Source organism: Nicotiana attenuata, unplaced genomic scaffold (genome assembly GCF_001879085.1).
Source record: "Nicotiana attenuata strain UT unplaced genomic scaffold, NIATTr2, whole genome shotgun sequence".
Classification (NCBI taxonomy): Eukaryota; Viridiplantae; Streptophyta; class Magnoliopsida; order Solanales; family Solanaceae; genus Nicotiana; species Nicotiana attenuata.
The window spans coordinates 499,248-512,948 of NW_017670651.1; positions in this window are offsets into that span (position 1 = coordinate 499,248).

Below are 13,701 nucleotides of genomic sequence, written 5' to 3' on the forward strand. Positions count from 1 at the left end.
CTACGATAATATTCCGCTTGGGCTGTAGGAGCCCCTCCGGAGTCTGAACCCCCACAGTGAGCGCGGGTACCCAAATGGATCGGGCTGCGCGCCGCAGCGGTCATGTGCATTGCATTGCATTCATGCATTTTATATCTGTTGGTCTTAATTGTCATTGTCTGTTGTTGTTTTCATCATTTAACGTGCTGAATCATTGATTATAGCTTTATATTATAATATTTCGGGATTTCTTACTTTCAGTCATTATATATGTTTATTACTCACTGAGTTGGAAGTACTCACTTTACTCCCTGCACCATGTGTGCAGATTCAGGTGCTCCGGAGACTTAGTGGAGCTCTTTGCTGTTTTCGTGAAGTTTATTTTCAGGAGTTGTTGAGGTAGCTGCCTGACGTCCGCAGGACCCGACTCCTCCCCTTTATTTCATTTATCTTTCCATATCCTAGACTTCTTTATTACTATGGATATATTACTCTGTTACATCTAGAGGCTCTAGACTCGTGACTCCAGATCTATTGGGGAATGTTTGGATATTTGTTATTATTTTCTGTACTATTTTATTTAGATTCAGATTGGAACCTTGATATTTGCTATTTTAATCGTATTATTTGTTACCGGATTGCGTATTTGGGTTGAGAGTATTTAATTGGTCGGGCTTGCCTAGCATTAGTGTTGGGTGCCATCACGACCGGGATTGGGGTCGTGACAAGTTGGTATCAGAGCCTAGGTTACTAGGTCTCACGAGTCATGAGCAGGTTTAGTAGAGTCTCGCGGATCGATACGGAGACGTCTGTATTTATCCTCGAGAGGCTGCAAAACTTTAGGAAAACTTCCCATTCTTAGAATTCTTATCGTGCGTACTTGATTCAGCTTGAAATATAACTCTTGAAATTCCTTCCACACGTCTGTATGCGCACGTGAGCGCTCAGTATTATATGTGCTTGATGGTTTGTGATTCCCCGATCAAGGGGCGAGATGTAATCTTCGTGAGTATGTTGGGCCAGTCTGGAGGACTTGAGGCCGGATCCTTGCCTATGGCTTGAGCACCGAGGTGCTGATTGTGTGAGCAAGTGTTTTGAACATATATGTTCAGTATTGCCCCTATTAGCCGGAATGGCGGTTTGGTATTCATGTGATGAGTATGTTAGTACTGGGAGATGTAATTATATGACTTGGTAGTGACGAAGAAGTCTGCAGGATAATAGATGAACTGTTAAGTGATTCGACTCCTATTGTGGATTGATGTGTAGCCCGAATTATGGGCGCGTGAAGAACATTGTCGTACCTCCTAGTTGGGAAGTGAAGTGCATTGCATGCGGCGGTATGAGTTCGGACTCAGGAAGACTAATGACTGAGTAACGTATATGATGGTGAAAGGTATGCTGAAGTACTAAATTGAGGCGAAGCAGGGGTCACCTCCTGCGGAGTGTTCCTGAGTGGTATGGTCCTTACGTGTATGTTAGAAGATCTCATGTGTAATTGAAGGGTATGTGTTGAAATTTAAAAATTCGGGTCGCTTAAGAGAGTGGACTCAGTTGGTGTGGGGATAAATGCGAGGGTTGTAGAGGATTTCAGTACTAGATGATCTATGTTTTCACAAACTTGTAGATGATTTGAGTTTAATCTCACTATGACATTGTGGCATCATTAGAGTAAAAGTGTTATGAGTTGTTAAGTGTGTCTTGATATATGGATTCGAGCCAAGTTGGGGAGGTTGCTGTTGATTAGCTGATTGCACGGTTATGTGCTATGTTGGTTACGTCTCGAGGTATGCTGGCGAATCGGTTCTAGTTGCAGAAATTGAGCCGAGGATGGGCGAGTGAAGCAAAATTTCGACAAAGGTTATATTATGTTCCATAGGGTATGAGAATTTCGGAATGTCTAGAGTTGTTGTTGGTAAAGAATGCTCGGTGCATAGAGCAGGAAGTTGCTTAGTTGTATTGGGATGAGGGTCTCATTTTATGGTATCGGAGTGTCAATAAAGCACGAGTGGTTCTGTTCGTTAAATCAGGTAATTTGCAGATGAATAAGAGAGAATGACTCTCGAGAATGGTTTTAATGTGTTCAAGAATCTACATGTAGCACTCAGGTGTTTTAAGGTGGTGTATGTGACTAAAGACAGTGTTTTCAATAGAAAATGTCAAGACTTGTGGTATTTTTATGTTGATCATGGGATCCTATGTGTCGATACCTGGAAAGTAAAGGAAGCGAATTTAGATTCGCAGAAAGTTCTCAGAGTGAAGTATTCTGGAATGTGGTATTTCTGGGAAACAATTGAGAGAGTATTCAGTGGCCTATGGGTCTTAGATAGTGTGGTCTTATGTTCGAGTCTCGTGTGGTAAGCTTGGATTGAGGCATTGTGATGCTACAGCGAGGGAGAAATATCAAGTGGATGATGAATCAAAAAGGGAAATTAGATAGATGGAATAGCTTTATAGTAGATCGAATCGCTATGGTAAGGATGTGATTAATTCTTCGTATGTGTTCGAGGTAATGGGCTTTTACAGGTATTGTGCAGCAAGGCTCTTGAGTTCTGACAGCTTGCTTAGCTTGGTTCGAGTAGAAGGATTCAGTCCTGGCAGTTTAGCTTGTGCAATGGAATTGGGGGAGAGTTCTTGATAAGTTTTACCGTGGTTTAGAGACGTATAAATTGCCTATGGGCATGCGAAGCATGGAATGTGTAATGATTTCTCTTCTTGATGGGATTGATGGAGAGTTCTTGACTAGTGGAGTACGTAGATGTTTGTGGTTAGGAAGGGAGATGGAGCTCTCATGTTATACTAGTGTGGTATGGTATATGCGATAAGTGGTGGAGGATTGGGATTTGTGTGTGTAAGGTTACGGGTCTGTTCATAATGGAATGTCCTTTAATTCTTAAGCAGCACGGGCAGCTGCAGATGATTAAAGAATCGATCTTCAAATGATTAAGGAAAATGGTATTGCCAACCATAGTGATTCGACGGGGGTATATGTTCCAGTAAAAGGGCAATGTGATGTAAACTGATAATACTTCGGTAGTGTTGCGGCATTTGGGATCGACTGTTGATATCTGAGTTTGTTTGATGGCACAGGGAAACTTTAGAATACCTTTCGTGGGATGATTGGGTACTTGAGGTGTGATATGTATTCGTACGGCGCAATTTGGGATCAGGTATAGTGATTTGTGTGCTATATGGAGTTGGAGACTAGGAGTTCTCGTGTTCAGGCTATGCAGTTGTTGTAAATCGTGTGTATCGGCACCGTCTAGCGGTTATTGGGAATTAGAGGTCCGAGTGGATCTTTCTTTGCTTGGTATGCCAAATTTTGGATATGATATTGGATGGTAGGCTGGTTGTCTCAGTGTTGGGTTATTCTAGACTATTGTGCTACGGGCTAGGCCGGAAATGCCACGGGTTGAGCGGCAAGGTGCATTGGATTATGTTCTTGCAGAGTGGTATATATTTCAAAAGATGCAGCGGACGGCTGAGAATGATTGCTTTTCTTAATGGGGCATTCGTGATGGATGTCAGTGCAGAGGTTTCTACCATTGATTCAGTTCCGGTATTGAGTGACTTTTCGGATGGGTTTTTTTTTTGGCCGGGCATGTCGCCGGGTGAGATGGCGGATTTCGGTATTTATTTGGTGTCGGGCACCGTATCGTACGGCTCTGGCAGGAGTTATAGTAGTGGAAGGAGCAGCTTCAGGCTTCTTGGTATTGAGTTCGTTGGCAGGCCAATGTAGCTACGTATTTAGCTTGAGTTAGCTTGGTTAGTCTTGAGTTGTATTGTTGAGGGACAGGTGGATTCGATCGTTATTGAACTTGTTAGTGATCTGGGGAGGATCTATGAGTTGCTTTTTTCTGTGCTGTGAGGCGTTATGATTTGTTGGTTATGGGCACACGTGGTGCAGATCTATTGGGGATTCATAGTGGAAGTCGAGCAGGAAGAGTAATCAGATGTTGCTCGGTAAATGGAGTGTGGGTTATGACCTATCAGGTGGCGTGTCATATGTTGTTTATTTCACCGTGGGTGGATGAATTGCCTTGGTTTCAGACATCAAATTGTGTGTGGCTGTCGAATTTTGATCACAGTGTCTTGAGGTGCTCCATGTGTAACAGTGTTTGGATAGGATCGCGCATTGTAGCGAGGCTGCGTTGAGTTATGACCTTTCGGGGTAGATTCAGGTGTTCTATTTCTATGATGTGAGACGGGGTCTCAGACTTGTGTTGTGATGATACTGATGAGCTTGAAGTACAGCTCTTTTGTTTGAGTTATTTTCATGATTTGAGTATATTCAGGTCGTTTCTTGTTGGTACGCGTATTATGCAAGTTGTGGCTTAGGCCTGTATTGAGGTATCATATCATCAGAGTGGTGTGTTGGATTCGAGGTGATCCTTACAGTCATTAATGAATACGAACAGAATTGATTGCAGCTTGTTAGAGATATAATATCAAGGTATGGCCCGGAAATCTGTTGTGATATTAGTCAAAGGGAAGTGGCTTCATGAATGGTTGATCTGAGGAATGGTTACGGTTTATCGCGTGTTTCATTTGTTGTTGGCAGTATATGGAAGTGTTGGAATAAGACTTTAGCTAATAAAAGGTTTTCTATCGGTATTTGGTTATTATGGGCAACTGCTGTAAATAGAGGCTATCGTTTCGAGTGTTTGGATTATGTGGTATATCATATGATTTCACCTGAGGTTGCAAGTACGGGTTATTACAGCTGGTTCGGGTTTATTCTGGGTATAGATGTGAGGCTCTGATATTGTGTATGATTTCGGAAAGTGCAATGTGGTTCTATGGTTTATGGTTTAAATGGACTGTGGGATCTCGGCTATATTGTGTTGTTGGACCTATATGAGATAAGGTGACGTGAGATCACCCCGGGTATATGCTTGGTAAAGTTATTCAACTGTTGGTTAGCTTCTAGGACAACTCTGGGTACGCTCGAGGACGAGCGTAGGTTTAAGTTGGGGAGGATCTGACGACCCGACCCGTCGACTCATGTATTACAGCCCCGTTTCCCCCATTTACTGCTTCTTCATGTTTCATTATCAGCAACGAGTGAGTTATAGTTGAATTGAATTGGTTTGGATAGGAAATGAGACACTTAGTCTCTTTAAGGAAGGCTTAAGTTGGAAAGGTCAACCGGACGTTGACTTATGAGTTAGAAGGCTCGGATGTGATTTCCGGTGATTCGGTTAGCTTCGGGGGATGATTTGTGACTTGGGAGTGCGTTCGGAATTTATTTTGGAGGCCCGGTGTAGAATTAGGCTTGAATTGGCGAAGTTAGTATTTTGGCGAATTCCGGTTGGTAGGTGAGATTTTGACCCGAGGGTCGGAATGGAATTTCGAGAGTTGTTGTAGCTTCGATATGTGATTTGCGATGTGTGTGCAAAATTTCAGGTCATTCGGAGGTGTTTTGGTCGGGTTTTTTATCGAATGCGTAATTCGGAAGTTTTTAAGAAACTTAGTCTTGAATTCGATGTGATTTGATGGTTTTAGCGTTGTTTGATGTGTTTTGATGATTGGAACAAGTTTGAATAAGGTATTAGGATGTGTTGTTATTTTTGGTTGAGGTCCCGGGGGCCTCGGGGTGAATTCGGGCGGTTAAACGAGAGTTTCGAGGTATGTTGCAGGTTCAGCTTTTCTGTCATCTGGTATTTCCGCTCCTGCGGAAACGGACCACAGAAGCGGTTCCGTAGGAGCGAGTGGTGGATCGCATAAGCGGTTCATGGCCTGGTGGAGTGTTTCCGCAAAAGCGAAACATTTTTCGCAAATGCGAGTCCGCAGAAGCGGACTATAAACCACAGAAGCGGTCTTGGGTGATTCGCAGAAGCGGATGAGGAGACGCAAAAGCGAACGTTGGGTTTTTAATGAAAATCCGCAAAAGCGGGATGTTGGCCGCAGAAGCTGTCCCGCATAAGCGAAAACGGGACCGCAGAAACGAAATCAACTGTTGACAGAAGGGTTTAAAATATTATATTTCATCAGCGAACAAGAGGTGGTTTCCACCATTTTTAAGCGACTTGGAGAGCTTTGGGCGAGAAATTTCGAGGGTTTTGACTGAGAATCGATTGGAGGTAAGTTCCTTGGCTTAATTACTCGAGTTTATGGTAAATTTATCATAGAAATCAGTGGAAATTCATCAAAACGGGTCAAGCTAGGGCTTGAAAAGTTGTGATGTAAAAACGGATTTTGAAAGGGCATTTGAACTCCGATTTTGGTAAAATTTATGTGTAGACTCGTGGCGAGACGAGGAATCCAGTGATGTAAATTTTGTAATTTTTCGAGAAGTGCGCCCGGAGCTCGTGTTTTGCCAACTTAGTGAATTTTGGTGTTTTTCGAGTCTTTTTGATTGGGTTATGTTTCTTTAGCCTATTGTAATGTATTCGTTGTGGTTTTAATCAGATTCGGCGTGCGAAGAGGTTGATTCGAAAGACAAAGGCGTAGCGAGCTAGACTTGTGGCCGGCTTGAGGTGAGTAATGGATGTAGATGATGACCTGAGGATTTGAAACCCCGGTATATCACATTGTGACGCTATATTGAGGCGAGACACGTACTCTATGACGAGTGCGGGGTCGATTGTGACTAGGCATTGTGACCTAGTCCGTTCTAATTGATGTTCGTACTGTGTTCTTGACTAGAAATTATTTGGTAATCATCCTACTTGGTTTTTTTTTGAATATGTTCGGGCTTTGTGCCTATCATTTGCATCCTTCAGGGATCCTTATCACTGCTTCCATGATGCTTAGCATATTTCATGATATCAGTTCTAAGTTAGGCACTGCCTCGAAATGTTTAGTAAATAAATAAAGGTTTAAACATTTAGCTCTATAATTCCTAATAATTGAAACTAAAAATGAACAATTTGACTGTGCCCGAGTGGCTTGCATGCATATATATATGTGGACTGAGTGTGGATCGGGCTACACGCCGCAGCGAATGCTACGATGATATTGTGCTTGGGCTGTAGGAGCCCCTCCGGAGTCTGAACCCCCACAGTGAGCGCGGGTACCCAAATGGATCGGGCTGCGCGCCGCAGCGGTCATGTGCATTGCATTGCATTCATGCATTTTATATCTGTTGGTCTTAATTGTCATTGTCTGTTGTTGTTTTCATCATTTAACGTGCTGAATCATTGATTATAGCTTTATATTATAATATTTCGGGATTTCTTACTTTCAGTCATTATATATGTTTATTACTCACTGAGTTGGAAGTACTCACTTTACTCCCTGCACCATGTGTGCAGATTCAGGTGCTCCGGAGACTTAGTGGAGCTGTTTGCTGTTTTCGTGAAGTTTATTTTCAGGAGTTGTTGAGGTAGCTGCCTGACGTCCGCAGGACCCGACTCCTCCCCTTTATTTCATTTATCTTTCCATATCCTAGACTTCTTTATTACTATGGATATATTACTCTGTTACATCTAGAGGCTCTAGACTCGTGACTCCAGATCTAATGGGGAATGTTTGGATATTCGTTATTATTTTCCGTACTATTTTATTTAGATTCGGATTGGAACCTTGATATTTGCTATTTCAATCGTATTATTTGTTACCGGATTGCGTATTTGGGTTGAGAGTATTTAATTGTTCGGGCTTGCCTAGCATTAGTGTTGGGCGCCATCACGACCGGGATTGGGGTCGTGACAATCGATTGGCTTGAATATAAGTTAAGTAAATGTTGGAAATGTTTAAATAAAATAATTGGGAACTCACTAGTTGTTAGGGTTGGCTGGCCTAACCACGGTGTTGGGCGCCATCGCGACCTGAAATGGAATTTGGGTCATGACACAATGAGAATAGGAATTTCATGTGTTAGACTTGAAAATTTTGAAAGAACAAACAATAAAAATAAAAATAAAAATTAAATTTCAAAATGCAAGAAGAAACAACAAAAAGATCAAGCTCAAGTTCAAGGATGAAGAACAAACCAAGATTTCAGGAGTATAAGTCCGAATTATCTGCTCGTTGAATTCAAAATAATTTTTTGTGGCAACCATATAGAGTTACGGTTAAGATCAAAAGGCCCTTATTTAGTCTATACTATAGTCTATACTATATTAAAAATATAAAAAACCTTTAGCGACATGTCATTCATCTTTTTCCCCTTTAAAACTTAAATTTCACACTTGATAAAATAATTATTTTATTATTTTTCTGGTATTTAAGACTTTAAAAACTCGTCTAGTATTGAAGGCTTTAAATACCCTAATATTTAAGGCTCTAATTATTACTCTAATATTTAGGAGTTATAAATTTATTAAATTTTGTGTATTGGTTTTTCCTTATTTGAATTATATAATATATACCAAATTTATAAAAGAAATCGTGTTACTAGGTTTAGAAGCTTAAAAAGCCATCGCAAATTTACATAATCAGTACTTCTATGACATTAAAGATCACGTTTCAAAATATTTTTGTAGGTTTAGAAGTCTAAGATTTGTTTAAGAATGTTATAATTTTAGAACTTTCAAGACATATAGGACATTCACCTTTTTTATCCTTGAAAAAAAATTTACACTCGATAAAATGATTATTTATTATTTTTCTATTATTTAGGACTTTAATTATTTTCCAAGTATTTAGGGCTTTATGACTTTGATTGTTTTTCTAATATTTGGAACTTCTAATTTACTAAATTTTATGTATTAGTTTTTCCTTATATGATTTATATAATATATACCAATTTATAAAAGAACTCGTGTTTCTAGGTTTAGAAGCTTAAAAAGCCATAAAAAATTCACATAATTAGTACTTCAACAACAACAACAACAAAACTCAGTGTAATTTCACTAGTGGATCTAGAGAGGGTAGTGTGTACGCGGACCTTATTACCCCTACCTTGTGAAGGTACATAGCATGTTTCCTAGACATTAAAAATTACGTTTCAAAATATTTTTTGTAGGTTTAGAAGTCTATGTTTGAATATGTTATAATTTTAGAACTTTCAAGACACATAGGACATTCGCCTTTTTTACCCTTAAACAATATATTTCACAGACGATAAAATAGCTATTTTATTATTTTCCTAGTATTTGGGACTTTAATTATTTTTCTAGTATTTAGGGCTTTAATTATTTTTCTAATGTTTAAGACTTTAATTTTTTTTTTCAATATTTAGAACTTATAAATTTACTAAATTTTGTGTATTAGTTTTTCTTATTTGATTTATATAAGATATACCAAATTTATAATAGAAGTCGTGTTTCTAGATTTAGAACCTTAACAAACCATCACAAATTCACATAATCAGTACCTTTAAGACATTAAAAATTAGGGGTGTGCATTCGATTTATCGATTCGATTTTGACCCTTATCGATAATTACTTATCGATTATCGATTTGTACATATGCTTATCGTTATCGTTTCAATAAGGTTTCGATTTTTTCGATTTCGATTTATCGATTTTTGGGATTATCGATTCGGTTATCGATTACACCAATAAGAAAATTTTCGGGATTCCACGGAAAGTATATCGCTATAAACACGCCTAACTAATATGGACCAAAAGAAGCTAAAATAAGACGAACACCGTTTATAACATAAAAATTATGTCAACAAGCACATGCAAGGAAACTAAAGTAAGGGATCAAATGTATGCCACCAACACTCCAACGGTATAAAAAAAATACATCATCACGGCTAATTCTATTTTCCATTAATTTGAACTTCATTCCCTTGAGCTTTAAGTATGATCATTCCTTAAATGTGGTAGATGAAATAATAGGGTTAGGGACTTAGGTAAGAAGGTATATAGAATAAGGTAAAAAATTAAAAAATACTTTAAAATATTTTTTATAGTATTTCTTATCGGTTTATCGATAAACCGATAAATCGAAGAGGACAAAATCGAAATCGAAATCGATAACTCGATAAGGAAAATTTTGAAATCGAAATCGAAATCGATAAATCGATAAACCGATATCGATAAACCGATAACAAATAATCGATTCGATTTATCGATAAACCGATTCGAATGCACACCCCTATTAAAAATCACGTTTCAAAATATTTTTGTAGGTTTAGAAGTCTATGTTTTCTTTTAAAAATATTATAATTTTAGAACTTTCAAGACATACAGGATATTCGTGGTTGTTGTATTTGTGTTATTTTCATTTGGATTCGTATTTTCTTGTACCACCATATTTTCTTGGTTTGAATCCATTTTTAGATAAGGAGACTTGGTTTGATAAGGAGGAAGTATACTAAATCGTATATCGTATTTGTTTTTAAGAAAATACAATAATTTGTATACACATAATATAATGGAAATACAAATATACTACAAAGACTTTTCAGCTACCAACATTTAATTTTCGCATACCTCAATGCGTGGGAATAGGAAGAGTCTCTCCATATTTAATTTTGTGTTTTGGAGGGAAAATTGTAGGCTAAATAGTTAGGGAGTCTTTGATGTCTTTTCACGCGTGTAGCCAAAGTTGGGTCACTAAAGTTGGCCGTTTAGCATCACTCTTTCTGTTACTCCACTGTATTTATTAGACTTTTGGGGACGTTCCTCTTACTAATATCTTTTGCTGCTTCCTTAACTACATTGTCCTTTATTTCTTCGATCCTACTTTCAATCGCATTTATATCGCGTTAAACGTTGTGTCTTTTTAACTAAATGGTGAATTTTAACATTCACATGAAGAATAGATATTTTTCCAATGAAAAAAGAATTGACAAAGATTTCTATTTTAAATAGGCCAAACCCATAAGCGTCCCCCTAAAGTTGACTTCACTTTTCATTTTAGCACTTTTACTTCGACCTTTTTCATCTTGACACTCCAACTCATCCTCTCACGTAGCACTTAAACACAAAACGCTGACTTGTCATATTGTGTGATTTACACCTCTTTTGAGCGCGTGGAAAGCTGAAATTTTTTGCTTTTAATTTTTTATCTTTCTGCTTTCTCCTTCTTCCATCTCCACTACCAATTCCGCCGCCAACACCACCAACACCACTTTTTCCACAGAAGAAAAAGTTATGGTTGTTTGGTATCTCCTTGCTTTCTTCTTATTATTCTTCAGAAGGCCTTCTACAAACCCTTGTGAAGGAGGCAAGTACCAGGAAATAGAGGCAATATTTGAGAGTGTATGCTTCCAAAGCCGTGCACTTCTGCAATTCTTCCGCCAACACCAGGACTACCAATTCTGCCGCCAACACCAATTTGTGCTTCCTCCACTATCAATTCCGCCGCCAACACTGTCGCACCTCCTTTTTCGCTACTACACCCCGGGGAAGGGTATAATAAAAGGAGTTTTTCCAATTAAAGGACAATCGAAACGGGATTCGTTTATTAAGAGATTCAGAGTCGCCACTTGGGAGATTTATGGTGTCCCAAGTCACCGGTTTGAATCCTCAATCGAGGAAGGGTTTGACTCTGTATTACAGTCGCGAACCAGAAATCCGGGTAAGGAATTCTGTTAACCCGGGAGAAGGGGTTAGGCACTCCCAAGTTCCGTGGTTCTAGCACGGTCGCTCAACTGCTATGTTTGGCTAAAAATCTGATTTTAATACATGTTAAAACCTATAGTGCAATTTTAGAATTATTTACCGCTTTAGTCAGTTTTTAAGAAAGCGAACGTCGTTTAAGAACGTGTTTTTGGATCATGTCACATGAAATGCACCCGGATCCTCGACACATTCTTATTCAACGTTTTGGGATTTGGATTTGGGTCGCATGAAATGCACACCCGTATTTAAGAAGGTAAAATTATTAAAAGCGCGCCTAAAGTGGCTAGCGTGTTATTATCTTTGTGGGAGGCCGTAAAATTCACTAAACGGCACGCCCGAATTCTAAGTATTTTAATATAAGCATTTAATGAGGGCCCCGCAATTTATATGTTTTGTTCGACGAGGCTCGTCTCGTTTTTATTTAAAGGCCAGTCCTAACTATGATTTTCTATTTTTATTTTTGTCTCTAAAGGGCCTAAATAGTTAATATAATAAAAGTCGGGCCTTGAGTTCAAGTCCGGATTCAAACAAAAGGGAAAACCTCTTAATTTGGATCCGCTACCTAACTCGAAAGCCCAAATTTGTTACAAAATCAATCTCATTAACCTAGGGGTGAATGCAAACCTTCAGCAATTTCTTTTGGGCTTCAAGCGTAGCCCAGGAAGAAAGACTGCACAGTCAATTTCAAGTTGGACCTTGCACGGATGAATGCGGGCCCAAACTTAGCAATTTGGCTTTAGCGATTTGCAACTGGGTGAATTATTTCGAACTTATTTAAATCAATGCCTGCCAGTCTTAAATTCACACCAATCAGATCTGATTTCAATTCCAAAGCTCAGCTTCCTTTATCTATTTATCCAATAGTTAAACTTCATTTATCACTAAAAGGGCTAAAATTGGAAAACATTGCCTGAAATTAGCAAACCAATCGTGAATTTAAATGTCCCGTGTATCTATTGAACAGTTCAATTATATAGTTCGATCATCACTTTCAAATCTTAACTAATGTAACTATATAAAATTTCTGGCAGTGTACTAGTTTCAACTACACGTAAACATGCTAACAGCCCAACTCCAAAGCACGATAACTCAACATTTGAGTTAATAGAATTTAACTGAGTTGAAGAGGAAAGACCTGAGAATAAGCCTGCATAAACTAATCTACTGGATCAAATTAAACAAAATATATTAACTCGCAGTCCATTGTTTATGTCAGTACAAATCATATTGGACAAATGCACATCAGTTAACATATATCTAACTATCTATCAACACACATCGTGAAGCGTAGAATATGAACATGAGATCTCTGTTTCAACAGCTACACCAAGGTAGTTTTGAGATGTGTACCTGGAGTATGAAATAACAAGGGAGAAGAGAGAGATGTCAGCAACAACAAATGTAACAACAGCAATTTGGAGTTCAAATAGCAACAAACACAGCCAATTTCAGCCCAGAAATGACTCAGTGGTCCAGAACTATTTTAAATCAAATAAGACTAATATAGCAACCCACAAACAGCACCAAAATGACCAGAAAATGACCCAGCAATGAACACAATCAGCAAATAACCAACAATCAACTTCAAACTAATCAGATCCCATGCTCAACTAACTCGAACTGTCTTTAAATCTCCTTATTGAACAGAAACAGTAGAATTCAAATTACTTTTCGATCCAAAGTAATCTAGAATATTGATTTAGAGGCTGAAATTCGAAAATGACCTAAAGGGGAAGCAATGAAACGGTATTTTTGATTTTCCCTCATATTTTCTTTGTTTTTTTTTTGGATTTTTAGTAGGAATCTGAGATCTAAAGAGGAGTTTTGAACTATAAGAGTTCAGAATTTGAACTTCTTTGATTTGAAATTCAAACTTTGAAACTCAGATTTGCAGAATGGATTTTTGGGGGAATTTTTGGGGCTCCAAAACATATAAATGAAGGCAAGTGGGATGCCTTTTATAGGCAGGAAAGGGGAAGGAAACTTCTAGAATTCATTCACTCATTTTCCCCCTTTTTATTTTCAGATTTATTCAATAGTCCCTAATGTTTTGACTTGTTTCTCAAGTTACTACATTTACTTGTTGAATTTTCAGATTAACACCCTATCTAGAAGGTTCTAGGGTGTTCTAGTTTCAACTACAACATTAGTCTCTACCTAGGAATTCCTATTTTACCTTTGCTTTTAACCTAAAATTACTATCTAAGCCTAGTTCCTATTACCTTGATCAAGACCAACCATGGTTAGTTATTCAACA